The 26822-nt window shown below is 40.3% G+C and overlaps 2 long non-coding RNA genes across 2 annotated transcripts in view; one reads left to right on the forward strand and one right to left on the reverse strand.

Annotated features, from left to right (window-relative positions):
• LOC307181699 lies at positions 1–26219 on the forward strand. Its single transcript, XR_013827010.1, has 4 exons — positions 1–54; positions 4304–4482; positions 21749–21927; positions 25660–26219. It is a non-coding gene; the product is annotated as an uncharacterized lncRNA (long non-coding RNA).
• The window catches only part of LOC307181698, a 58886-nt gene continuing 58269 nt past the window's right edge, over positions 26206–26822 (reverse strand). Inside the window, exon 4 of the long non-coding RNA XR_013827009.1 lies at positions 26206–26304. This is a non-coding gene — a long non-coding RNA (uncharacterized lncRNA). The remainder of the gene's footprint in view (positions 26305–26822) is intronic.

Here is a 26822-nt window from a genome sequence, read left to right on the forward strand (position 1 = left end):
AACTCCTCTAGATACTCCCCTGAATCTAGAGCCACCCAAAGCGTCCTTGTCTTGGTGAGCACTTTTGTGTCTTTGTAACCCTCTCTTCCATATTTCACATTTGTTTGGCTCCTTTTAGTAATCCCAGCTGGTGAATGGTGAACTCTGCTGCGTTGGTTACTGTCTGTTTCTTACCTCTAGTCCCCTGCATTCTCTTGATTCATGACTGCAGAGTATCCAGGCTTTGTTTTTCTTTGATAATAATGGGAGAATTTCCTAATCTTGTGAGATATATGTAAATTGATGATATTTGCACATTGATCAGTTTTTTGTATATTCATTCCTCTCTAAGTCCTAAGTATAATTTACAAAGTCATTTACAAGAGAGTGGCAAATAAGACAATTTTATGCTCCAAAAGAAGCAATAAATCATAGTACAATTGTAAATGCTGCTTTTTTTTTGCGGTACGCGGGCCTCTCACTGTTGTGGCCTCTCCCGTTGCGGAGCACAGGCTCCGGACGCGCAGGCTCAGCGGCCATGGCTCACGGGCCCAGCCACTCCGCGGCAGGTGGGATCTTCCAAGACCAGGGCACGAACCTGCGTTCCCTGCATAGGTAGGTGGACTCTCAACCACTGCGCCACGAGGGAAGCCCGTAAATGCATTATTGTTTGATTATCATATAAATACCTATGTAAATATAATTTTATTAATGCTTGTAGTGGAGCTTCAGAATCTAGGCAGTGTCAAGCAGAAGTCTCTTAAATAGTCTGGGATTACAGAGGAGTCTTGAGTGTGCAAATAGGTATCTGAAATAATATATTTTCCTGGAAACAAACAGCCTGGAGTTGTAGGAATAGCTACATGAAATGAAAGAGCATGTGAGATATACCATATATATATGGTAGTATGGTCATTTTAAAAGTATTAATTCTTCCAAACCATGAGCATGGTATATTTTTTCATCTTTTTGTGTTGCCTTTAACTTCTTTTATCAATGTCTGATAGTTTTTTGAGTATGTGTCTTTTACCTGCTTAGGTATGTTTATTCCTAGGTATTTTATTCTTTGTGATGTTATTGCATATGGTACAGTTTCTCTAATTTCTCTTGCTGATAGTTCATTGTCAGTGTATAGAAATGCAACAGATCTGTATATTTTGTATCTTGCAACTTTTCTGAATTCATTGATGTGCTCTAGTGGTTTTTTGGTGGCGTCTTTAGGATTTTCTATGTACAGTGTTATGTCATCTGCAGACAGTGACAGTTGTACTTCTTCCTTTCCAATTTGGTTTGCTTTTATTTCTTTTTCTTGTCTGATTTGGTGTGCCTGGATTTCCAATACTGTGTTGAATTAAAGTGGCAAGAGTGGGCATTCCTGTCTTGACCCAGACCTTAAGGAAATGCTTTCAGTTTTTCACCATTGAGTATGATGTTAGCTGTTGCCTTCTCCAAATGGCCTTTATTATGCTGAGGTATGTATCCTCTATACCCAGTGTCTGGAGAGCTTTTAATTATGAATTGATGTTGAATTTTTTCAAAAGCTTTTTATGCATCTATTGAGATGATCATTTTTTTTTATCATATGATTTTTATTCTTCAATTTGTTACTGTGGTTTATCACATGGATTGATATGAAGATACTGAACCACCCTTGACTCCCTGGGATTAATCCCACTTGACCATGGTGTATGATACTTTTAATATATTGTTGGACTCATTTTGCTGATTCTTTTTGAGGATTTTTGCATGTATGTTCATCAGTGACATTGCCTAGTAATTTTCTTTTTTTATGTGATATTTTTGTCTGATTTTGGTATCAAGATGATGCTGACCTAATCCTCTGCAATATTTTGGAATAGTTTGAGGTTATGTGTTAACTTTTTTCTAAATGTTTGGTAGAATTCAACTCTGAAGCCATCTGATCCTTCACTTTTGTTTGTTGAGTTTTTGTTTTTAATTAGTACTGATTCTATTTCATTACTGGCAATTGCTCTGTTCATATTTTCTATTTCTTCTGGGTTCAGTCCTGGGAGATGGTACAGTTCTAGGAATTTGTCCATTTCTTCTACTTTGTTCATTTTATTGGCATATATAGTTGTTCGGTTACCAAAGGGGAAAGGTGTGTGTGTGGGGGGATAAATTGAGAGTTTGGGATTGACATACCTACATAGATAACCAACAAGGACCTAGTGTATAGCACAGAGAACTCTGCTCAATATTCTGTAATAATCTAAACAGGTAAATAATTTGAAAAAAATATATATATATATTACTTGGCTGTACACCTGAAACTAACACAACATTGTAAATCAATTATACTCCAATATAAAATAAAAATTAAAAAAAGCAGATGTGGTATATATGTACAATGCAATACTATTCAGTCACGAAAAAATGAAATTTTGCCATTTGTAGCAACATAGATGGACTTGGAGGGCATTATGCTAAGCGAAATAAGTCAATGAAAGTCAAATACTGTATGATATCACCTATATGTAGAATCTAAAAAATAAAACAAACTAGTAAATATAACAAAAAAGAAGCAAACTCAGAGATATATCGAACAAACTACTTGTTACCAGTGAGGAGAGGGGAGGGGCAATATAGGAGTTGGGGAGTGGAAAATACAAACAATTCGTTGTAAGATAGCTGAAAGACATATTGTACAACATACATATTGGGGAAAATAACCAATATTTTATAGTAACTGTAAATGAAAAGTAACCTTTAAAGTATAAAAATTAAAAAGAAATTTTTAATAAAATTTTAAAAAGATTCAGAATTCTCAGAATATTTGAAAAAGTGGATGTGCTTTTCTCTAATTTTTACCTTAATCAATGCGCTTTTTAAAATGTGAGAAAGTATAGGGACTTCCCTGGTGGTCCAGTGGGTAAGACTCCGCACTCCCAATGCAGGGGGCCCGGGTTTGATCCCTGGTGGGGGAACTAGATTCCACATGCATGCCACAACTAAGAAGCCCACACGCCACAACTAAAAAAAAAAAAAAAAAAAAAAATCCTGCATGCTGCAACTAAACATGCCGCAGCGAAGATCCTGCATGCCTCAACTAAGATCCAGTGCAGCCAAAATAAATAAAAATATATTAAAGATGTGAGAAAGTATAAACACGTAAGGGAAGATGGGGAGAACAAACTGCGGCGCCACAATTTATAACACACACACATAGACAAACATACAATGAATGAAAAATCTTATCTGTTAATTCAGGTATAATGTGCTTTATTACTTAACATAGATCACAACTTCCTTTGTTAATCATTAAATATGCATTCATGGCATCATTTTCAAAGTCTTTTGTCATTCCCAACCCAAAATGTTAATCCACCCTTCATTGCTGCCTTTCGTTTATTTTCAAACAGATCTGTGATGTAAACAACTTTGTGCTCTGCATCTTTTGGGGTATGGAGTCTCAGCTCACCTGAGGACAGGTGGTCCTGCCCTGTCCCTGGGTAGTCCTGTCTGTCAAGTGGGCCCTGAGAGGAGAGGGGGCTAAAGGACCTGAGGACTAAGGGTACCTTTGGGAAGATTTCTAAGGGTGACCCCTCACACATCCCTAAACCCACCACATGATTTCCACCAACCAAGCAGCATCTACCATAGGCAACAACAAGACAACACCTATTTCAGGAGGAACTCGGCCCCTAGGAATCAGGCCCAGGGAACCTGCACTTCTGGAAATTCTCTGAAGCCTTCACACTACTCAGTGGTCTCAGGTGTGCTATGCCTGATCTCTTATCTCAGTGCTACTGAATATGGGTCTGAGGGAGTAACATCTGCATGAACAAGAAAACTCGTAAAAGATGTCGTTTTTTGAGCCCTACAGGAGTTTCATAACTTAGAGTGGGGCCTGGTTCCCCGCAAATTTGTACGCACTTTAAAGCTTCAGAAGAAACATTTGCTATGTGGTTCCCATGCAATTTCCCATTAGTATTACGTGATGAGTATTTAGAAATAACATCACCTGTGCCCTCCCCACAGAGTCTGTCTATTGATCTGGGTGGGAGCATCCGAGTGTTTTAACTCCAGGTGATTCTAAGGTTAGGCCCGGTTTAAGCCCAAGCCCAAGGGCTACTGGTACCTGGTGATAGTTGTTTGCAGTCTTCAGTCCTTTTGCCTTTGAGGAGACAATGGTGTCTGCTCTACATGAGATTGGAAAGGGCAGGTCAGTGTAGCCAACTTACTCTGTGCTGTAGCAGAAGTTTTGGGGCATCTGTGTGAGGGGAGAGCATGTGTCGGCAGGAAAGAAAAAGCTCACAGTTTGGTTTCCATGCAGGAGCTCATTGTTCCTGAATCTCTTTTTCAGGTTGCTGTTTCAGCATTTCAAGGTCCTTTAGCCTGTTGGTGTTGTGGGAAGAGGTGAAGGAGCTGTGCTGACAGCACTGAGGCATATTTTCAAGATCCCAATGTGATTCCTCAACATCATATCGATGAGAAAACGACCCAGAGCAGGAGGAAGGAGAGGAGGAAATGGCAGCTTCTCAGGTAACTGTCCTGTCCTGGGTCAGAGGCTCTGTCTGCTTTTCCTTCTGAAATGTCATGGATTAAGAACCTACAAATCTTTAACTCTCTACTTCTTATGGGCCTAGCAAGGTCATTTTCAACTACTTACTTTTTTCCTTCTTGTGATAGTCAAAGTCAGCATTTTAGAATACTCCTACCCTGCGTTCCAGAGCCTTTTCCCCATTGTCTGCATCCAGGCTCCCTACAGAGCGTGGAGAATGACATCCAACTATTGAAATGATTCCCTTTGTGGAAGATCTACATGGGAAGGCATTAATATCCAAAATTCCCTAAGAGAGAATTTTGGATGATGAGCTATTAGTGAAGAAGGGGGGCTTCCCTGGTGGCGCAGTGGTTGAGAGTCTGCCTGCTGATGCAGGGGACACGGGTTCGTGCCCCGGTCCGGGAGGATCCCACATGCCGCGGAGCGGCTGGGCCCGTGAGCCGTGGCTGCTGAGCCTGCGCGTCCGGAGCCTGTGCTCCGCAACAGGAGAGGCCACAACAGTGAGAGGCCCGCGTACGCAAAAAAAAAAAAAGAAGGGGAAAGTGAAATGATTAATGTACATCTGAATGCAACAATTTATCACACCAGGATTAAGAAAATGCACTTTTGGTCTTCCCTGGTGGCGCAGTGGTTGAGAGTCCGCCTGCCGATGCAGGGGGCATGGGTTTGTGCCCCGGTCCTGGAAAATCCCACAAGCCGCGGAGCGGCTGGGCCCGTGAGCCATGGCCGCTGAACCTGCGCGTCCGGAGCCTGTGCTCCGCAACGGGAGAGGCCACAGCAGTGAGGGGCCTGCGTACTGCAAAAAAAAAAAAAAAAAAAAGAGAAAATGCACTTTTCTTTTAATTTTTAAGAATAAATTTATTTATTTATTTTTGGCTGCGTTGGGTCTTCGTTGCTGCCTGCGGGCTTTCTGTAGTTGCGGTGAGCGGGGGCTACTCTTCGTTGCGGTGTGTGGGCTTCTTGTTGCAGTGGCTTCTCTTGTTGCAGAGCACGGGCTCTAGGCACACAGGCTCAGTAGTTGTGGCACATGGGCTTAGTTGCTCTGTGCATGTGGGATCTTCCCAGTCCAGGGCTCAAACCCGTGTCCCCTGCATTGGCAGGTGGATTCTTAACCACTGCACCACCAGGGAAGTCCCAGAAAATGCACTTTTAAATGGGATGGCATTAGTGATCTAGATAACACAAAGTTCTGAAAAAAAAAAGTAATTAGGAGAGACTTGCTCTCTATATTTATAAGAAAGATTTACTATTTAAATACACAATTAGAGTTAGGGAACATGAGAAGTATATGTGGACTGAAATTTGCATAAACTTACATTTTTTTCATGATCGTTTCAGATTATGATTTTCTTATGTATTTTCACCGAGAATACAACAGCAGTGATAATGTCTTGGCGTGCTTCAGTCACCTGATAATCATTTGTCCCAATACACCTGATGTTCACTGGTTTAGGTGCTTTCTGCAGATTCCTCCATGATGTTCAAATAGTTCTTTTATCTTTAATAAGGGTTTTGTGTGATTCAAGAAATGTGCATAAACCATCACAGTAAATCTGGAAATTCCTGTGTCTTCTTAGTTTTCCTTTGTTTGTACTTTGTTTTTGAAAAATGAACATTTTCACCTTTCTTTATTAAAGACATTGGCTTTACAAGTGGAAGTTGTAAAGTGGAATCAGTCAAGCCTTTTTCTTCTAAGTTTCCATTATACTCCACACTCATGTAACAGACATAGTCTTCTTTATCACTTCGTATTTTTAAAAAAGTTTACAAGAATCATATTGTTAATGTATGCTCAATTGTGTTAAATTTCTGAAATATAGCTCAACTCAAATGATATTTGCTAAGAAATCAGGGATTCAGAACCAATAGCTCTACCTTATTTTATATCATTGTGTGTGTCTCCCCTAGTGTATTTATAAAATACAAATTTTTGCTGGGAGGTTTTTGAGAACTGATTCAATCTCCTTAATAGTAATTTGGCCTGTTCAGATTGTTTTATTTCTTCATGATTCAGTCTTTTTATTTTTTATTTTTAAATTTTTTCTTTAGCCTATTGATTCTTTAGGATCGTGTTGTTTAATTTCCACATATCTGTAACTTTTCCAGATTCTTCCTGTTGTTCATTTCTGGTTTCTTACCATTGTAGTTGAAAAAATACTTAGTATAATATCAGTCTTCTTAAATTTGCTAAGACTTGTTTAGTGACCCATCACATGATCTGTCCTAGAGAATATTCGGTGTGCACTGGAGAAGAATATGTATTCTGCCCCTGTTTGATGGACTGCTCTGTTTTTGTCTCTTAAGTCCATTTGGTCTAATGTATAATTCAAGTTCAGTACTTCCTCATTGATTTTCTTTCTGGATTCATTGTTGAAAGTTGGGTATGAAAGATCCCTACAATTTTTTTTTGTATTGTCTATTTCTATCTTCAAATCTGTTAGTATTTGCTTAACATATTAAAGTCCCCCACTGTTAAGGCGTATTTATTTATAATTGTATTCTTGATGAATTGGCAATGTTATCATTATATAATGACCTTATTTTTGTTGTTGTTGCAGCTTTTGGCTGATTTTTTTTTTTTGTCTTGTGTAACTGTAGCTACCTCTGCTTTCTGTTGGTTTCCACTTTTATGGATTATCTTGTTCCAGTGCTTCACTTTGAGCCTATGTGTGTTTTTAACATTGAAGTGAGTCTCTGATAGGCTGCTTATAGTTTCATCATGAATTTTTATCTGTCTAGCCTCGCTATGACTTTTGACTAAAGAATTTAATATATTTATGTTTATAGTGATTATTGGCAGGTAAGGACTAACCAATGCCATCTTATTGTTTTCTGGATGTTTTGTTGTTCCTTGTTCCTTTCTTCCTCTTCTGCTTTTTTTTATGAATTAGTGATATTGTGTAGTGGTGTATTATGATTTCCTTCTCTTTATTTTGTGAATCTACTCTAGGCTTTTGCTTTGTGGTTCCATGAGGCTCATCTTATAGATATAACACTCTATTTTATGTTGATAACAATTTAACTTACATCACATACAAAAAAATCTACTCTTTTACTCCCCTCCATAAAATTTTGTGGAGTTTAGCTCTTTGTATATTGTTTATACATTAAAGTGATTATAGCTGCAGTTATTTTAATCATCACATACTTTAACCTTGTTAACTGGTTAACACACCACCATATCACATTATTTAAGTATTCCTACCTTAACTATATACCTATGTTTACAAGTCTATTGTGTATTCGCATATGTTTTCATGGTACTATTTAGTTTTAGCTTGAGAAACTCTTTTAGAAATTCTTTTAAGACAGATCTAGTGATGATGCTCTCTCTCGGCTTTTTTTTTTTTTTGAAACAGTTTTTAATCTCTCCATTTAAGAGCGACAATTATGATGGAGACAATTATCCTGGTTGACTTTTTTTTTTAATTTGAACAATTTGAATCTATTATCCCACTCTCTCCTGACCTGTGAGGTTTCTGTTGAGAAATCAGTGGATAACCTTACGAGGGTTCTCTTATAAGTTACAAGTTCCTCTCCTACTGTTGTTTTTAAGATTTTGTTTTTGATAGTTGACAGTTTTACTCTAATGTGTTTTGGAGAAGATTGTTTTTTGAGTTGAGTTTGTCTGGTGCCTATGAACTTCATGAACTTGGATATCCAAATCTCTCCCCTGATTTGGAAAGTTCTCAGCCACTATTTCTTTTTTTTTTTTTTAACATCTTCATTGGGATATAATTGCTTTACAATGGTGAGTTAGTTTCTGCTTTATAACAAAGTGAATCAGTTATACATATACATACGTTCCCACATCTCCTCCCTCTTCCGTCTCCCTCCCTCCCACCCTCCCTATCCCACCCCTCCAGGCGGTCACAAAGCACCGAGCTGATCTCCCTGTGCTATGCGGCTACTTCCCACTAGCTATCTACCTTACGTTTGGTAGTGTATATATGTCCATGCCACTCTCTCACTTTGTCACAGCTCACCCTTCCCCCTCCCCATATCCTCAAGTCCACTCTCTAGTAGGTCTGTGTCTTTATTCTTGTCTTACCCCTAGGTTCTTCATGACATTTTTTTTTCTTAAATTCCATATATATGTGTTAGCATACGGTATTTGTCTTTCTTTTTCTGACTTACTTCACTCTGTATGACAAACTCTAGGTCCATCCACCTCATTACAAATAGCTCAATTTCGTTTCTTTTTATGGCTGAGTAATATTCCATTGTATATATGTGCCACATCTTCTTTATCCATTCATCCGATGATGGGCACTTAGGTTGTTTCCATCTCCGGGCTATTGTAAACAAAGCTTCAATGAGTATTTTGGTACATGACTCTTTTTGAATTATGGTTTTCTCAGGGTATATGCCCAGTAGTGGGATTGCTGGGTCATATGGTAGTTTTATTTGTAGTTTTTTAAGGACCCTCCATACTGTTCTCCATAGTGGCTGTACCAATTCACATTCCCACCAGCAGTGCAGGAGTGTTTCCTTTTCTCCACACCCTCTCCAGCATTTATTGTTTCTAGATTTTTTGATGATGGCCATCCTGACTGGTGTGAGATGATATCTCATTGTAGTTTTGATTTGCATTTCTCTAATGATTAATGATGTTGAGCATTCTTTCATGTGTTTGTTGGCAGTCTGTATATCTTTGGAGAAATGTCTATTTAGGTCTTCTGCCCATTTTGGGACTGGGTTGTTTGTTTTTTTGTTATTGAGCTGCATGAGCTGCTTGTAAATTTTGGAGATTAATCCTTTGTCAGTTGCTTCATTTGCAAATATTTTCTCCCATGCTGAGGGTTGTCTTTTGGTCTTGTTTATGGTTTCCTTTGCTGTGCAAAAGCTTTGAAGTTTCATTAGGTCCCATTTGTTTATTTTTGTTTTTATTTCCATTTCTCTAGGAGGTGGGTCAAAAAGGATCTTGCTGTGATTTATGTCATAGGGTGTTCTGCCTATGTTTTCCTCTAAGAGTTTGATAGTTTCTGGCCTTACATTTAGGTCTTTAATCCATTTTGAGCTTATTTTTGTGTATGGTGTCAGGGAGTGATCTAATCTCATACTTTCACATGTACCTGTCCAGTTTTCCAGCATCACTTATTGAAGAGGCGCTCCTTTCTCCACTGTACAGTCCTGCCTCCTTTATCAAAGATAAGGTGACCATATGTGCGTGGGTTTATCTCTGGGCTTTCTATCCTGTTCCATTGATATATATTTCTGTTTTTGTGCTAGTACCATACTGTCTTGATTACTGTAGCTTTGTAGTATCGTCTGAAGTCAGGGAGCCTGATTCCTCCAGCTCCGTTTTTCGTTCTCAAGATTGCTTTGGCTATTCGGGGTCTTTGGTGTTTCCATACAAATAGTGAAATTTTTTGTTCTAGTTCTGTGAAAAATACCAGTGGTAGTTTGATAGGGATTGCATTGAATCTGTAGATTGCTTTGGGTAGTATAGTCATTTTCACAATGTTGATTCTTCCAATTCAAGAACATGGTATATCTCTCCATCTATTTGTATCATCTTTAATTTCTTTCATCAGTGTCTTATAATTTTCTGCATACAGGTCTTTTGTCTCCTTAGGTAGGTTTATTCCTAGATACTTTATTCTTTTTGTTGCAATTGTAAATGGGAGTGTTTTCTTGATTTCACTTTCAGATTTTTCATCATTAGTTTATAGGAATGCAAGAGATTTCTGTGCATTAATTTTGTATCCTGCTACATTACCAAATTCATTGATTAGCTCTCGTAGTTTTCTGGTAGCATCTTTAGGATTCTCTATGTATAGTATCATGTCATCTGCAAACAGTGACAGCTTTACTACTTCTTTTCCAATTTGGATTCCTTTTATTTCCTTTTCTTCTCTGATTGCTGTGGCTAAAACTACAAAAACTATATTGAATAAGAGTGGTGAGCGTGGGCAACCTTGTCTTGTTCTGATCTTAGTGGAAATGCTTTCAGTTTTTCACCATTGAGGACGATGTTGGCTGTGGGTTTGTCATATATGGCCTTTATTATGTTGAGGAAAGTTCCCTATCTGCCTACTTTCTGCAGGGTTTTTATCATAAATGGGTGTCGAATTTTGTCAAGCCTTCTCTGCATCTATTGAGATGATCATATGTTTTTTCTCCTTCAATTTATTAATATGGTTTATCACATTGACTGATTTGCCGATATTGAAGAATCCTTGCATTCCTGGAATAAACCCCACTTGATCATGGTGTATGATCCTTTTAATGTGCTGTTGGATTCTGTTTGCTAGCATTTTGTTGAGGATTTTTGCATCTATGTTCATTAGTGATATTGGCCTGTAGTTTTCTTTCTTTGTGACATCCTTGTCTGGTTTTGGTATCAAGGTGATGGTGGCATCGTAGAATGAATTTGAGAGTGTTCCTCCCTCTGCTATATTTTGGAAGAGTTTGAGAAGGATAGGTGTTAGCTCTTCTCTAGATATTTGATAGAATTCGCCTGTGAAGCCATCTGGTCCTGGGCTTTTGTTTGTTGGAAGATTTTTAATCACAGTTTCAATTTCAGTGCTTGTGATTGGTCTGTTCATATTTTCTCTTTCTTCCTGAATCAGTCTTGGCAAGTTGTGCATTTCTAAGAATTTGTCCATTTCTTCCAGGTTGTCCATGTTATTGGCATAGAGTTGCTTGTAGTAATCTCTCATGATCTTTAGTATTTCTGCAGTGTCAGTTGTTACTTCTCCTTTTTCATTTCTAATTCTATTGATTTGAGTCTTCTCCCTTTTTTCTTGATGAGTCTGGCTAATGGTTTATCAATTTTGTTTATCTTCTCAAAGAACTAGCTTTTAGTTTTATTGATCTTTGCTATCGTTTCCTTCATTTCTTTTTCATTTATTTCTGATCTGATTTTTATGATTTCTTTCCTTCTGCTAACTTTGGGGTTTTTTTCTTCTTCTTTCTCTCATTGCTTTAGGTGCAAGGTTAGGTTGTTTATTCGAGATGTTTCCTGTTTCTTAAGGTAGGATTGTATTGCTATAAACTTGCCTCTTAGAACTGCTTTTGCTGCATCCCATAGGTTTTGGGTCATCATGTCTCCACTGTCATTTGTTTCTAGGTATTTTTTTGATTTCCTCTTTGATTTCTTCAGTGATCACTTGGTTATTAAGTAGTGTATTGCTTAGCCTCCATGTGTTTGTATTTTTGACAGATCTTTTCCTGTAATTGATAATCTAGTCTCATGGCACTGTGGTCGGAAAAGATACTTGATACAATTATGTGTATTCTGTTGTTTTTGGATGGAGTGTCCTATAAATATCAATTAAGTCCATCTTGTTTAATGTATCATTTAAAGCTTGTGTTTCCTTATTTATTTTCATTTTGGATGATCTCTCCATTGGTGAAAGTGGGGTGTTAAAGTCCCCTACTATGAATGTGTTACTGTCGATTTCCCCTTTTTTGGCTGTATTTGCCTTATGTATTGAGGTGCTCCTATGTTGGGTGCATAAATATTTACAATTGTTATATCTTCTTTTTGGATCGATCCCTTGATCATTACGTAGTGTCCTTCTTTGTCTCTTGTAATAGTCTTTATTTTAAAGTCTATTTTGTCTGATATGAGAATTGCTACTCCAGCTTTCTTTTGGTTTCCATTTGCATGGAATGTCTTTTTCCATACCCTTACTTTCAGTCTGTATGTGTCTCTAGGTCTGAAGTGGGTCGCTTTGTAGACAGCATATATATGGGTCTTGTTTTTGTATCCATTCAGCCAATCTGTGTCTTTTGGTTCGAGCATTTAGTCCATTTACATTTAAGTAATTATCGATATGTATGTTCCTATTCCCATTTTCTAAATTGTTTTGGGCTCGTTATTGTAGGTATTTTCCTTCTCTTGTGTTTCTTGCCTAGAGAAGTTCCTTTAGCATTTGTTGTAAAGCTGATTTGGTGGTGCTGAACTCTCTCAGCTTTTTCTTGTCTGTAAATGTTTTAATTTCTCCATCGAATCTGAATGAGATCCTTGCTGAGTAGAGTAATCTTGGTAGCAGGTTTTTCTCCTTCGCCACTTTCAGTATGTCCTGCCACTCCTTTCTGGCTTGCAGAGTTTCTGCTGAGAGATCAGCTGTTAACCTTACGGGGATTCTCTTGTGTGTTATTGGTTGTTTTTCCCTTGCTACTTTTAATATGCTTTCTTTGTATTTAATATTTGACAGTTTGATTAATATGTGTCTTGGCATATTTCTCCTTGGATTTATCCTGTATGGGACTCTCTGTGCTTCCTCGACTTGATTAACTATTTCCTTTCCCATATTAGGGAAGTTTTCAACTATAATCTCTTCAAATATTTTCTCAGTCCCTTTCTCTCTTCTTCTTCTGGAACCCCTATAATTTAAATGTTGGTGCGTTTAATGTTGTCCCAGTGGTCTCTGAGACTGTCCTCAGTTCTTTTCATTCTTTTGTCTTTATTCTGCTCTGCAGTAGTTATTTCCACTATTTTATCTTCCAGGTTACTTATCCGTTCTTCTGGCTCAGTTATTCTGCTATTGATCCCATCTAGAGTATTTTTCATTTCATTTATTGTGTTGTTCATCATCGTTTGTTTCATCTTTAGTTCTTCTAGGTCCTTGTTAAATGTTTCTTCCATTTTGTCTATTCTGTTTCCAAGATTTTGGATCATCTTTACTATCATTATTCTGAATTCTTTTTCAGGGAGACTGCCAATTTCCTCTTCATTTGTTAGGTCTGGTGGGTTTTTATCTTGCTCCTTCATCTGCTCTGTGTTTTTCTGTCTTCTCATTTTGCTTATCTTACTGTGTTTGGGGTCTCCTCTTTGCAGGCTGCAGGTTCGTAGTTCCTGTTGTTTTTGATGTCTGTCCCCGGTGGCTAAGGTTGGTTCAGTGGGTTGTGTAGGCTTCCTGGTGGAGGGGACTAGTGCCTGTGTTCTGGTGGATGAGGCTGGATCTTGTCTCTCTGGTGGGCAGGTCCATGTCTGGTGGTGTGTTTGGGGTGTCTGTGGCCTTATTAAGAATTTAGGCAGCCTCTCTGCTAATGGGTGGGGTTGTGTTCCTGTCTTGCTAGTTGTTTGGCATAGGGTGTCCAGCACTGTAGTTTGCTGGTCGTTGACTGAAGCTGGGTGCTAGTGTTGAGATGGAGATCTGTGGGAGATTTTCTCCATTTGAAATTATGTGGAGCTGGGAGGTCTCTTGTGGACCAGTGTCCTGAAGTTGGCTCTCCCACCTCAGAGGCACAGCACTGACTCCTGGCTGCAGCACACCAAGAGCCTTTCATCCACACGGCTCCTCAATTTGGGATGATTCGTTGTCTATTCATGTATTCCACAGGTGCAGGGTACATCAAGTTGATTGTGGAGCTTTAATCCCCTGCTTCTGAGGCTGCTGGGAGAGATTTCCCTTTCTGTTCTTTGTTCTCACAGCTCCCAGGGGCTCAGCTTTGGATTTGGCCCCGCCTCTGCATGTAGGTCGCTGGAGGGCGTCTGTTGTTTTGCTCAGACAGGATGGGGTTAACGAGCCACTGATTCAGGGGCTCTGGCTCACTCACGCCGGGGGGAGGCAGGGGCGCGGAGAGCGGGGCGAGCCTGCGGCGGCAGAGGCCAGCGTGACGTTGCACCAGCCTGAGGCCTGCCGTGCGTTCTCCCGGGGAAGTTGTCCCTGGATCCCGGGGACCTGGCAGTGGCGGGCTGCACAAGCTCCCCAGAAGAGGGTTGTGGATAGTGACTTGTGCTCGCACACAGGCCCCTTCGTGGCGGCAGCAGCAGCCTTAGCGTCTCCCACCTGTCTCTGGGGTCCACACTTTTAGCCGCGGCTCGCGCCCGTCTCTGGAGTTCCTTTAAGCAGCGCTCTTAATCCCCTCTCCTCGCGCACCAGGAAACAAAGAGGGGAGAAGACGTCTCTTGCCTCCTTGGCAGCTCTAGACCTTTTCCCGGACTCCCTCCCGTCTAGCCGTGGTGCACTAACCCATTCAGGCCGTGTTCACGCAGCCAACCCCAGTACTCTCCCTGCACTCCGACCAAAGCCTGAGCCTCAGCTTGCAGCCCCGTCCACCCCGGCGGGTGAGCAGACAAGCCTCTCGGGCTGGTGAGTGCTGGTCGGCACCGATCCTCTGTGTGGGCATCTCCCCGCTTTGCCCTCCGCACCCCTGTTGCTGTGCTCTCCTCCGTGGATCTCCGAAGCTCTCCCCTCTGCCACCCACAGTCTCTCCCCGCGAAGGGGCTTCCTAGTGTGTGGAAACCTTTCCTCCTTCACAGCTCCCTCCCACTGGTGCAGGTCCCGTCCCTATTCTTTTGTCTCTGTTTTCTTCTTTTGCCCTACCCAGGTACGTGGGGAGTTTCTTGCCTTTTGGGAGGTCTGAGGTCTTCTGCCAGCATTCAGTAGGTGTTCTGTAGGAGTTGTTCCACGTTTAGATGTATTTCTGGTGCATCTGTGGGGAGGAAGGTGTTCTCCGCGTCTTACTCTTCCATCTTCCCCTCCGCCTGGACTTTAAAGGCTTTTGTTAGAGGAAGTGAATATTAACAACTCTTTATAAATTAAAGTTGCCCTCTCCCAGGAACTTCAACACTTCTCCGAATCAGCGCATGTCCCTGGCGCCGGCTGCCCCGGGGCCACCTCAGCCACTATTTCTTTAAAGAAGCTTTCTGTCTCTATTTTTTCTTCTAAGTCTCCATAATTCACAGAATATTGCTTTTGAGTTTATCCTATAGATCACATAATTATTCTTCACTCTTTTTCTCTTTGTTCTCCTCTGAGTGGATATTTTCAACTTCTGTCTTCTAACTCACAGAAAATTTCTTCTGCTTGACCTGTTTTAATATTGATGGTACTTTTTAGCATTTTTTTTTCCTTACAATATATTTAACATATAATATTTGAATTTAAGGTGCACAACATGGTGATTTGATACATTTACGTATTATACTATGATTGCCATTGTAGCAGTAGTTATCATCACTATTTCTTATTGTGTTTAGAAAAATTAAGTTCTAGTCTCTTAGCAAGTTTATCGATTATAATAAAATACCACTGTCTAGATTCTCTATACTGTGCATCAGATCCTTAGGAATTATTTACTCTTAGTTAAAAGTTTGTACCTTTAAATAACATCTCTCCTGTTCCCCACACCCCAGCCCCTGGCAACCAACACTCTCCTGGTTGTTTTTGTGAGTTTGGCTTTTTTTTTTTATTTTACAAATAGATGATATCACATAGTATTTTTCATTCTCTTTTCGACTTATCTCAACATAACTTACCCAAGGTACTTAACGTTGAAAACGGTAGAATTTTCTTCTTTCTAATGACTGATAATATTCATTGTGTGTATGTAAATACAGATAAATATATAAATATCACATCTGTCTTATCCATTCATCAGTTGATAGGAATTTAGGTTTATTCCATATCTTGGCTATTGTGGATAATGCTGCAGTGAATATGGGGGTGCATATATCTTTTCAAGTTAGTGCTTTTATTTTCTTTGGATAAATACCCAGAAGTGGAATTGGTGGATCATATAGTGTGTGTGTGTGTGTGTGTGTGTGTATATATATATATATAAATGTGTATATATATATATTTTTTTTTTTTTACGGTACGTGGGCCTTTCATTGCTGTGGCCCCTCCCGTTGCAGAGCAGAGGCTCTGGACGCGCAGGCTCAGCGGCCATGGCCCACGGGCCCAGCCGCTCCGCTGCCACGTGGGATCCGCCCAGACCAGGGCACGAGCCCACGCCCCCAGCACTGGCAGGCGGACTACCAACCACTGCGTCACCAGGCAAGCCCCGTATTTTTAAAGTTTTGAGAAACCTTCATATTGTTTTACATAGTTGCTGCAAAACATATATCCCCACTAACAGTTCACAAGTGTTCCATTTTGTCCACATCCTCACCAACGCTCATTATCTCGTTATTTAATGATAACCATTCTAACCGGTGCAAGATAATATCGTGTTGTGGTTTTGATTTGCATTGTTCTTATGATTAGTCAGGATGACATTTTTATATACCTTCGGTCATCTATATGTCTTTTTGAAAAAAAAAATTATTTCCTGCCCATTCATACATTGGATTGTTTGGTTTCATGTGTATTTTATGAGGCTTTTTTTTAGGTATTTTAATTATGTGCCTTTTATCCAATATATGGTCCACATTTTTTCCCATTTAGTTGGTTGACTTTTCATTTTGCTGATTTTTTTAATTTGTTGTAGCAGAAGCTTTGAAGTTTGATTTATTCTCCTTTGTTGACTTCTGCCTTTGTTTTTTGTTCTTTTGGTGTCATATTCAAAAAGTCATCAAAACAAATGTAGAGGAGTTTCTTATGTTTCTTTTAGGACTTTTATGGTATCAGGTGTTAGGTTCAAGTCTTTCACCCATCTTGAGTTCATTCTTTTTTTTTTTTTTTTTTTTGCGGTACGTGGGCCTCTCACCGTTGTGGCCTCTCCTGTTGCGGAGCACAGGCTCCGGACGTGCAGGCTCAGCAGCCATGGCTCACGGACCCTGCCACTCCTCGGCATGTGGCATCTTCCCAGACCGGGGCACAAACGCGTGTCCCCTGCATCGGCAGGCGGACTCTCAACCATTGCGCCACCAGGGAATCCCGAGTTCATTCTTTTGAGTGGTTTAAGATAGGGGTCCAGATTTACTTTTTGCTTGTGTTTATCCAGGTTTTCCAGCACCATTTATTGAAGACACTATTATTTCCCCATGGTTGTTCTTGGCTACCTTGTCAAAAGTTAGTTAACCTTCTATGTGGGGGTTTAATTCTGGGCTCTTTATCCTGTCCCTCTGGTCTGGGTGTCTATTTTGATGCTAGCACCATACTGTTTTAAATAGTATAGATGTAGTAGAGTTTGAAATTAGAAGTGTGATGATTCTGGTTTTCTTCTTTCTCAGAATTGTTTTGGCTATTCAGTTCTTTTCTGGTTTGATAGAAAGGTTAGAATTGATTTTTCTATTTCTGTAGAGAATGTCATTGGATTTTTGAGAGAGGTTTCTTTGAATCTGCAGATGGTGTTGAATTAAGGACTTCTAAATCTTAGAAATTCCTCCAACCTATAAGCATAGGATATCTTCCCATTTGTTAGTGTCTTCAATTTATTTTATCAATGCCTTGTTGTGTTCAATGTAGAGACATTTCACCAACTTTGTTAAATTTATTCCTAAGTATTTTTTTTATGGTATTGTAAATTAGAAAGTCTTATTTTTTCAGAGAGATGTTTCACTGTTTGTGTATAGAAATACAACTGATTATGTATGTTGATTTTATACAGTGCAATTTTACATACTTTGTTGATTAGTTACAACTTTTTGGTTGCTTCATTAGGATTTTTTATATAGAAAATTATGTCTTCAAATAATGACAAGTTTAGTTCTTACTTTCTTAATTGGATGCCTTTGTCTCGCCTAATTGCTTCAGCTAATACCAATACTTGCAGTACTATATGTATTGTCCATAGTAGTCTCTTATGATCCTATGTATTTCTGTAGTATCAGTGGTAATGTCTCCTCTTTCATTTCTAATTTTATTTGTCTTCTCTCTTTTTTCCTAGTCTAGCTAAAAGTCTGTGAATTATATATTTTTGAAAATCCAGCTTTTCGCTTGTTGATCCTTTCTGTTGATTTTCTTGTATCTTATTTATTTCCACTCTAGTCTTTTTTTTTTTAAGATGTTGGGGGTAGGAGTTTATTAATTAATTTTATTTTTGCTGCGTTGGGTCTTCGTTTCTGTGCGAGAGCTTTCTCTAAGTTGCGGCAAGCGGGGGCCACTCTTCATCACGGTGCGCGGGCCTCTCACTATCACGGCCTCTCTTGTTGCGGAGCACACGCTCCAGATGCGCAGGCTCAGTAGTTGTGGCTCACGGGCCTAGTTGCTCTGTGGCATGTGGGATCCTCCCAGACCAGGGCTCGAACCCGTGTCCCCTGTATTAGCAGGCAGATTCTCAACCACGCCGCCACCAGGGAAGCCCCTCCACTCTAGTCTTTATTATATTCTTCCCTCTGCTAACTTTAGGAAAAATTTCTTATTTTCCTAGTTCCTTGATATGTAGAGATAGATTACTTAGGCACTTTCTAATTTCTTGCCATTTGCACTTATCACTATACACTTTCCTTTCTGGAATGCTTTTGCAGCATCTCATAGGATTTGGTAAGTTGTGTCTCCATTATCATTTGCTTTAAAGTTTTAAAAAATTTTTCCTTTTGATTTCTTTTTTGACTCATAGACTTTTTTGGAAGTGCACTGTGTAGTTTTCCCTTCTTTGTAGATTTTCCAGATATCCTCTTGTTGCTTTCTAGTTTTATATCATTGTGTTCAGATAGCTGGTACGATTCTGATCTTCTTAAATTTGCTAAGACATCGTTTTTCATATAATCTATCCTGGAGTATGTTCCATGTGCACTTGAGAACAAGTTGCTGGATGGAATGTTCTATATATGCCTGTTCAGTCCATTTGGTATAATGTATAGACCAGTGTATATACACTGGTCTATATACATAAATCATTGCTCATCCAGTATATGGATGATCTATCCACTGCTGAGAGTGGAGTATTGAAGTTCCCTACTATTATTGTATTGTCTGTTTCTCCCTTCAGATCTGTTAGCATTTGCTTAATATATTTAGGTGCTCTGATGTTGGGTGTGTATCTATTTACAATTGTTACATCTTCTTGATATGTTGACCTTTGTATCATTATATTGAATATAATGACTTTGTGTCTTGATATTGTTCTTGTTAAAGTCTGTTTTGTCTGATATAAGTATGGCTTCCCCCACATTATTTGGCTTCTACTTGCATGGAATATAATATTCCATCTCTTTATTTTGAGTATATGTGTGTCTTAAAGCTGAAATGAGTGTCTTATATGCAGAATTTAATTGTACCTTATGTATTTTTTATACATCCAGCCACTCTGTGGCTTTAATTTGTGAATTAAGTCCACTTTTATTTAGAGTGAATTTTGATACGTAAGGACTTATTACTGCCATATTATTAATTGCTTTCTGAATGTTTTATATCAGCGTTCCCCATCCTTTTTGGCACCAGGGTCCAGTTTCATGGAAGATAATTTTTCCACGGAGTGGGAGGTGGGGATGGTTTCAGGATAATTCAAGTGCATTACATTTATAGTCCACTTCATTTCTATTATTATTACATTGTAATATATAATGAAATAATTATACAACTCACCATAATGCAGCATCAGTGGGAGCCCTGAGCTTGCTTTCACTTGCCACTCACTGATAGGGTTTTTGTTTTTTTTGTGGTACGCGGGCCTCTCACTGTTGTGGCCTCTCCCATTGCGTAGCACAGGCTCCGGACGCGCAGGCTCAGCGGCCATGGCTCATGGGCCCAGCTGCTTCACAGCATGTGGGATCTTCCTGGACCGGGGCATGAACCCATATCCCTTGCATCAGCAGGTGGAGTCTCAACCACTGTGCCACCAGGGAAGCCCGTGATAGGGTTTTGATATGAGTCTGCAAGCAATTGATTTGTTATGATCTCTGTGCAGTCAAACCTCTCTGCTAATGATAATCTGTATTTGCAGCCGCTCTCCAGCACTAGCATCACCGCTTCAGCTCCACCTCAGATCATCAGGCATTAGATTCTCACAAGAAGCATGCAGCCTAGATCCCTCACATGCCCAGTTCACAGTAGGGTTCGCGCTCCTATGGAATCTAATGCTGCTGATAATCTGAAAGGAGGCAGAACTGAGGTGGTAATGCAAGTGATGGGGGAGCTGCTGTAAATACAGATGAAACTTCTCTTGCTTGCCCACCACTCATCTCCTGCTGTGCGGCCCAGTTCCTAACAGGCCACGGACCAGTACCAGTCCACGGTCTGGGGGTTATATATTTCCACTGTTTCTTTTTCCCCTCTGGTTCTGTCTACCTTTATAATGGGTGGTGTACCATGTTGGTATGCTCTGTTTCCTTTTTTAGTGTTTGTGATTCTACTAAAAATATTTGCTTTGGGGTTACCATGAGGTAAACATAAAATAACTCATAGTTAAAACAGTCCATCTTATGTTGATAGAAACTTATCTTTGTAGGCCTGTAAATGTTCCATTTTTAATTCTCCTTTTATATTTTTAATGTCACAATACACTTCACTTTATTCTGCATATTTTTTAAAAAGCTATTGTAGCTATGGACTTTTCTATTGCATTTTTCATTTCATCCCCACCATGTTTTTGGTTCCTTTTATTTTTTTACAGTTTTTGTCTATTTTTGTTTTCTTCATGTTTTTTCTGATTTCACTGAATTGTCTTTCAGTCTTAACTTGTAGCTCACTGAGGTTTCTTATAACAGTGTTTTTGAATTATTTATTAGGTAGATTGCAGATTTCAAAGTCTTTGGGATTAATAACTGGAAGACTCTGTAATCCTTTAGTTGTGTTAGGTTACTTTGATTTAGAAAAAAAATGTTCCTGGCGTTTTGTGCTTCTGTCTTCACTTTTGAAGTATCAGCCACCTACTCCAGTGTTTGCTAATTGTCTTCAGGAGAAAAACACCTTCTGTTGGCTCTCTAGACTTAGAGTTTCAGAGGCTTTCTCAGACCTTCTATGAATAAAAGTGTTTCATGCTTTTTATTTCATCTTTTGGCAGAATTCTTGCGCTTATATGCTCTATTTTTATCTAGCAACACAATAGGCTGGGGGCTGATAGAGCCCCTTTTCTTCTCCTAAGGGTGTTGCTAATGCAGAAATTTATGGTCTGTCTCTGGCCTGCAGATGTGAGCCAGCTTCCTTTTTGTGTGTTCTCAAGCTGTCAGCCAAAGCCTTCCCTCACTGCCTTGGTTGTGAGCACCCATGGTAAACTAGCCACAGTGTGGATATTTGTATAATGTGTTCAGAGCACTGAGGGTGCCCACTGGCCAGTTGGGAGGATCCATGGGTGAGGCATCCCTATTCGCTCAGGGACGGGCTTCTTGATAGAGTCTGTGATACAGCAGGTAGAATCTGCACCACATCAATTTCTTCTAAGAATCCTATCTTCTACCTCTTCCCACCCCAGTCATTCATCTTATAATTCAGCACTCTAATTGGGGCAAGAAATCAATGGGCTTTTTTGGCAACATCCCACATAGTTGGAGAAGCTACATGTTAATTCACATGCTCTCACTTGCCCCTGCAGGGGAAATCATGGGCCAAGAAGAGCCCTCTTGGCCTTTAGTTGTTCAGTCTTGGGGGAGGCTTGATGTTAGTGAAACCATTCCTTTTACTTTGTTCAATTCATGGAAACTCATAAATATATATATTTTTTGCCCCAACATTATGCCAGTACTTCTCTACAAGAAACCTGAATATCCACAAAAGCTCTTTCGTTCTTAAGTGATGGATTAAAACAGGATTTTCCAGGTACCCCCAGGCTGTAGCCAAGAGGGTATGGAGCCAGTTAACAGATAACTGCAATGTCCAGAGCTGGGATTGAGGTCTCTATGCCTAATACCCTGTGCACAGGTGGGTGAGACTCCTCCTGTTCCCCTTGACATATTTTGCTGGATCCCACAGCTCTCCCACAAAGACACTTTGGTCTGTGAATGAAGCCAAGTTGTTATTAAAGGGGGGTATGATGAAACACACCTTATTCAATCATAATGCTGATGTAACTCCTCACAGAAGTATATTCAAGTCAAAGTGAGTAATTCAACCTGAGCTTCTTTTACTTTGCTTTTATCTTTCTTCACTTGTCTTGAAACCTCAACCATGAGGCCACCTGGAGTCTCCCATTCTTCATTTATTAAGGGAAGAAGTCCTAGAGAGAGAAAGAGAGAGAGACAATTCCATGTGATAGATTCTCACATGGAAAAATGATTAGGTCCTTTGTCCCTCCTAATAGAACCCCACTCTCTATAAAACCACCCACACTTTCTTGACCCAGGTCAGAGTTTCTTCCCATGCTGTAAAAAGACAAGAAGAAATCAGGGAGCTGTTACCCTTTTTCTTCACCTCCAGGAGTTCTCTTTGCTTTACATCATTATTATTTAGAAAACATTTAAAAATTCCCATGTCCAGAACTTAAAAGGATTCAGTAAATTAGTATTTCTGGGCATCATTACTTTTAAAAGATCATCAGCTTATTCAAAATGCTATCAGATTGAGAATAAGTACACGTGCCCTACTTAGTTAAATAAAAAAAGCACGTGTGAGTCACATGTAAATACTGTTAAAATGCACTTTCTGACAAGGAGGCCTGAGTTATGCCTAAAAGACTGAAATCTGAACACAATTCAGGGACAGAGACTACAGTGAAACTATTAAGGTCCTGTTTTACACTCAAGTAAATAAAACTTGGTGACAAGAAAAAAAACTTATTATAGATGATTGGAAGTGAGGATATTTGTACAATATAACACATTGGGAGGATCTCATTATCATGAAGAAACTAACCAAATATCATTTCAAGTAATTTTTAATAAACAAAACATGTAAAATGAAGACGATATCCTCCATTTTAGTTATCAGTACAACTTTCTCTCAGAGACAAAAATTCTAGTTTCAGTAAAGGCTTAGCTTAAAAAGTACAGACCAGGCTTCCCTGGTGGCGCAGTGGTTGAGAGTCCGCCTGCTGATGCAGGGGACACAGGTCCCCGGTCCGGGAAGATCCCACATGCCGCGAAGCAGCTGGGCCTGTGAGCCATGGCCACTGAGCCTGCGTGTCCGGAGCCTGTGCTCCGCAACGGGAGAGGCCACAACAGTGAGAGGCCTGCGTACTGTAAAAAAAAAACTGAATCAAGAAGAAACAGACAATTTGAACAGACCTATCAATAGAAGTGAAATAGAATCTGTAAACTAAAAAATTCCCTACCAACAAAAGTCCAGGACCAGATAGCTTCACAGGCAAATTCTACCAAACATACAAAAAAGAACTTATTCCAAAAGGTTGAACAGGAAGGAATACTCCCAAAGACATTCTATGAAGCCACCATCACCCTGATCCCAAAACCAGACAAAGATGCTACCAAAAAAAAAATTACAGGCCAATATCTCTGATGAATATAGATGCAAAAACTATCAATAAAATATTAGCAAACTGAATCAAATAACACATAAAAAGTCATATACCATGACCACATTGGATGTATCTAAGGGTTAAAAGGATGATTCAACATACACAAATCAATGTGATACACCATATCAACAACAACAAAAAAAGACAAGATCCACATGATCATCTAAAGAGATGCAGAAAAAGCATTTCCTAAAATTCAACATCCATTCATGATAAAAACCCTTGCAAAAGTGGGCATAAAGGGAACATATCCCAACATAATAAAAGCTATTTATGACAAACCCACAGCCAATATACTACTCAATAGTAAAAAGCAGAAAGCCTTACCACTAAAATCTGGAACATGACAAGGATGCCCAGTCTCACCACTTCTCTTCAGCATAGTCCTGGTGACAGCAATAAGACAAGAAAAAGAAAAGGTATCCAGATTGGAAGACAAGAGGTAAAATTTTCATTCTATGCAGATGACATAGTACTATATACAGAAAACTCTAAAGAGTCCATAAAAAAACTACTAGAACTGATAAACAGATTCAGGAAGGTAGCAGGATACAAGATTAACATACAGAAATTGATTTCATTTGTTTACATTTACAATGAAATATTAAAAAAGCAGTGTAAACAAACAATTCCTTTTAAAATCACATCAAAAAATAAAATACTTAGGAGTAAACCTCACCAAGTAGGTGAAAGACTTATATGCTAAGAACTACAAAATATTAATAAAGGAAATTGAAGATGATTCAAAGAAAGGGATATTCCATGCTCTTGAAGAATTAATATTGTTAAAATGGCCATAATACCCAAAGCAACCTGCAGATATAATGTGATCCCCATCAAATTATCTGTGACATTTTTTACAGAGCAAGAACAAATAATCCTAAAATTTATACAGAACCATAAAAGACCAAGAGTTGACAAAGCAACCTGAGGAAAAAGAATAAAGCAGGAACCATAAACCCTTCCAGACTTTAGATACTACTACAAAGCTACAGGAATGAAAACAATGTGATATAGGAGCGGAGTCAAGATGGCAGGGTAGGAGGACACAGAGTTCATGTCTCACAACAATTAGGGCACCTACCAAGCACTGGTGGGGAACCACAGACACCTAATGGGATGGGAGGAACCCCGGAGTGACCAGGTAGGACATGTGGGGGAGAGAGGGGAAAGGAGAAGTGGAGGCAGGATGGGACCAGCACTCATGAAGGGAAGCTGGGGGAGGGGAGGGGTACCCATACCTGGAGGGGCCCACCCTCAGTGAGGGGAGCAACGGGGACAGGGAGAGACCCTCAGGAGATCAGAGGAATGAAAGGGAAAGCAGCTAGCATGTTCCCCACCCACTTGGAGCCTGCTGAGGTCCTGGGCCTTATCCTCTGCCTTCCTAGGTCCCCTCTGGTCACGTGGGTCCTGAGGGCATGGGGGGGGGACCAGTGCCCCTGAGGGGTAGCTGAGGGAGGGGAGGGGTGGAGATTTCCCAGGAGACCCCAAGGGGGGCAGCAGCCAATGAAAAGAAGTGACAGAATCCTGCAACTCTGTGAGGGTGAGTCCCTCCTGGTTCCTACACTCTTTCCCTCCTGGATAACCCTGGTCTGCCCATCCCCGTTTGTGTGAGGAAATTGTTCCCATTCCCTCTGACCAATGGGGTCATTTAGTGGAGCTTTCAGATGCCATTTTACTCCATTTCTTTCATTCTGCATTCTTCCTTGCCTTTCTGGGGAGAATAGAGTATGTTGGCAGGGGAAATGAAAGGCATTTTAGCCATACCATGCCGTAAGCTGAATCCTTGAAGTTAGAAGAGCCAGTTTTCATTTGCGAGGCATCCTCCAAAATTGGCCATCAAAACTCATTTCACCATCACAGGGCCTGCAAGACACTAAGCAGTGTACAGTGCCAAGAAGAGTGTATAAAAACCTTGTCTCCATTAGTTAAACAACAGACGTTGATTACAATCTTCCTCTTTTTCGAGCTGATGTTTAAAATGTATCAACAGGATATGGCTGTTTCGTTTTTGGTGACCACCCCAGAGGTTGAGTAACTCATTACATTTAAGTTGACTCCTCGTCTGTCTCTTACTGTGAAATTTAATATAGGAGATGTTGTTTGGTTAATGTTAATTTTTACGGGACAATGAGGAAATTCTAACATTTTGTCTTTCTCTTTTTGGTGCTCTCCTACAGCCTCCACAACGGCCAATGCTCATCCAGGCATCCCACAGGAAATCTGTCCTGGAGATGGATCGCCCAATTAGCTCACTGATCAGGACTGATGACCTGAAATCCACCTGGCCCTCAGGGCATCCCATCAAGAGAAGTTTGGTCCAGGACTTCATAAGCAGCATCCAGGCACCAGGCAAGAGATCTGCTCAGATCTCCACCCTGGCTTGTCTGAACCCACCAAAGAAACCCAGACTGAGTCCCATCCAATTTCCCAAGAAGAGCACCCTGAGACCAGATCCGGGGGTTTTCCAGAATCTGCAGCCTCCACCCAGTACCACCAGACCTGGGCCAACCGTGGCACCCCAAGTGACCAGGAAGACACCTGCACAGGTGCAAAGCATTAACCTCCAGCCTCCACACAAACATCTTACCTGAATACTCTCCAGGCCTACACCAGAGTCCAGCCTCCACCCCTCAAACATGTTCCGGGCCAGTCTCTCAGGATGCTCTTCAGGAGAGTAGGCAAAGCCTGGTGGAGCTGCACATACATGACATCTCCCTCTTCGTCTCCTGCTCAGAGCCCAGCCATGGGCAAGAGGTCTGAGGAGCACTGTGCCCCAGGCCCCTGGAGTGTCCTCTATGGTGACCTTCAGATTTCTTCTTTCTCTGAAGAGAGTGAGTGAGAGGGAGACACCAATGACCACTAAGACATGTCCTTCAGCCCCAGGTACCCTGGAGGTGACTGTGGAACAGAGGAGGGGAAGTCCCAAGGAGTGGCCTGTCCCTGGTGAATCAGTGATTCTTCACCTCTGGGGGGTGGGTGGGTGAAACAGTAGTGGAAACCCAGGTTTTGCTTAGGGACACACATGTGGAAAGCACTGCATTTTCTCCTGATGGAATTAGAGTCAACATGGAAATGGTGCTTATCAAACTGGAATGTCAATTCTTTTGCAAACTCAATCCTTTGTAGACAACTTTGAGACAATTCCACGAGAAAGTTTTAACTGTGGTGTAAATAGAAAGCTGTGGTGAGAATCTGGAATTGGTGGCAAATGTCTGAAAGTATTGCAGCTGACTAACGGGCCTAACTCTGCTTTACAGAATGACAGCAGGGCCCTGAGTTAAGATGAAATTTGTGGATTCTGCAGACTTCTTTCCATGTAAATCATACAGGGGACTGCTCC

The sequence above is a fragment of the Stenella coeruleoalba genome, assembly GCF_951394435.1.
Source record: "Stenella coeruleoalba genome assembly, chromosome: 2".
In the NCBI taxonomy this organism is placed as follows: Eukaryota; Metazoa; Chordata; class Mammalia; order Artiodactyla; family Delphinidae; genus Stenella; species Stenella coeruleoalba.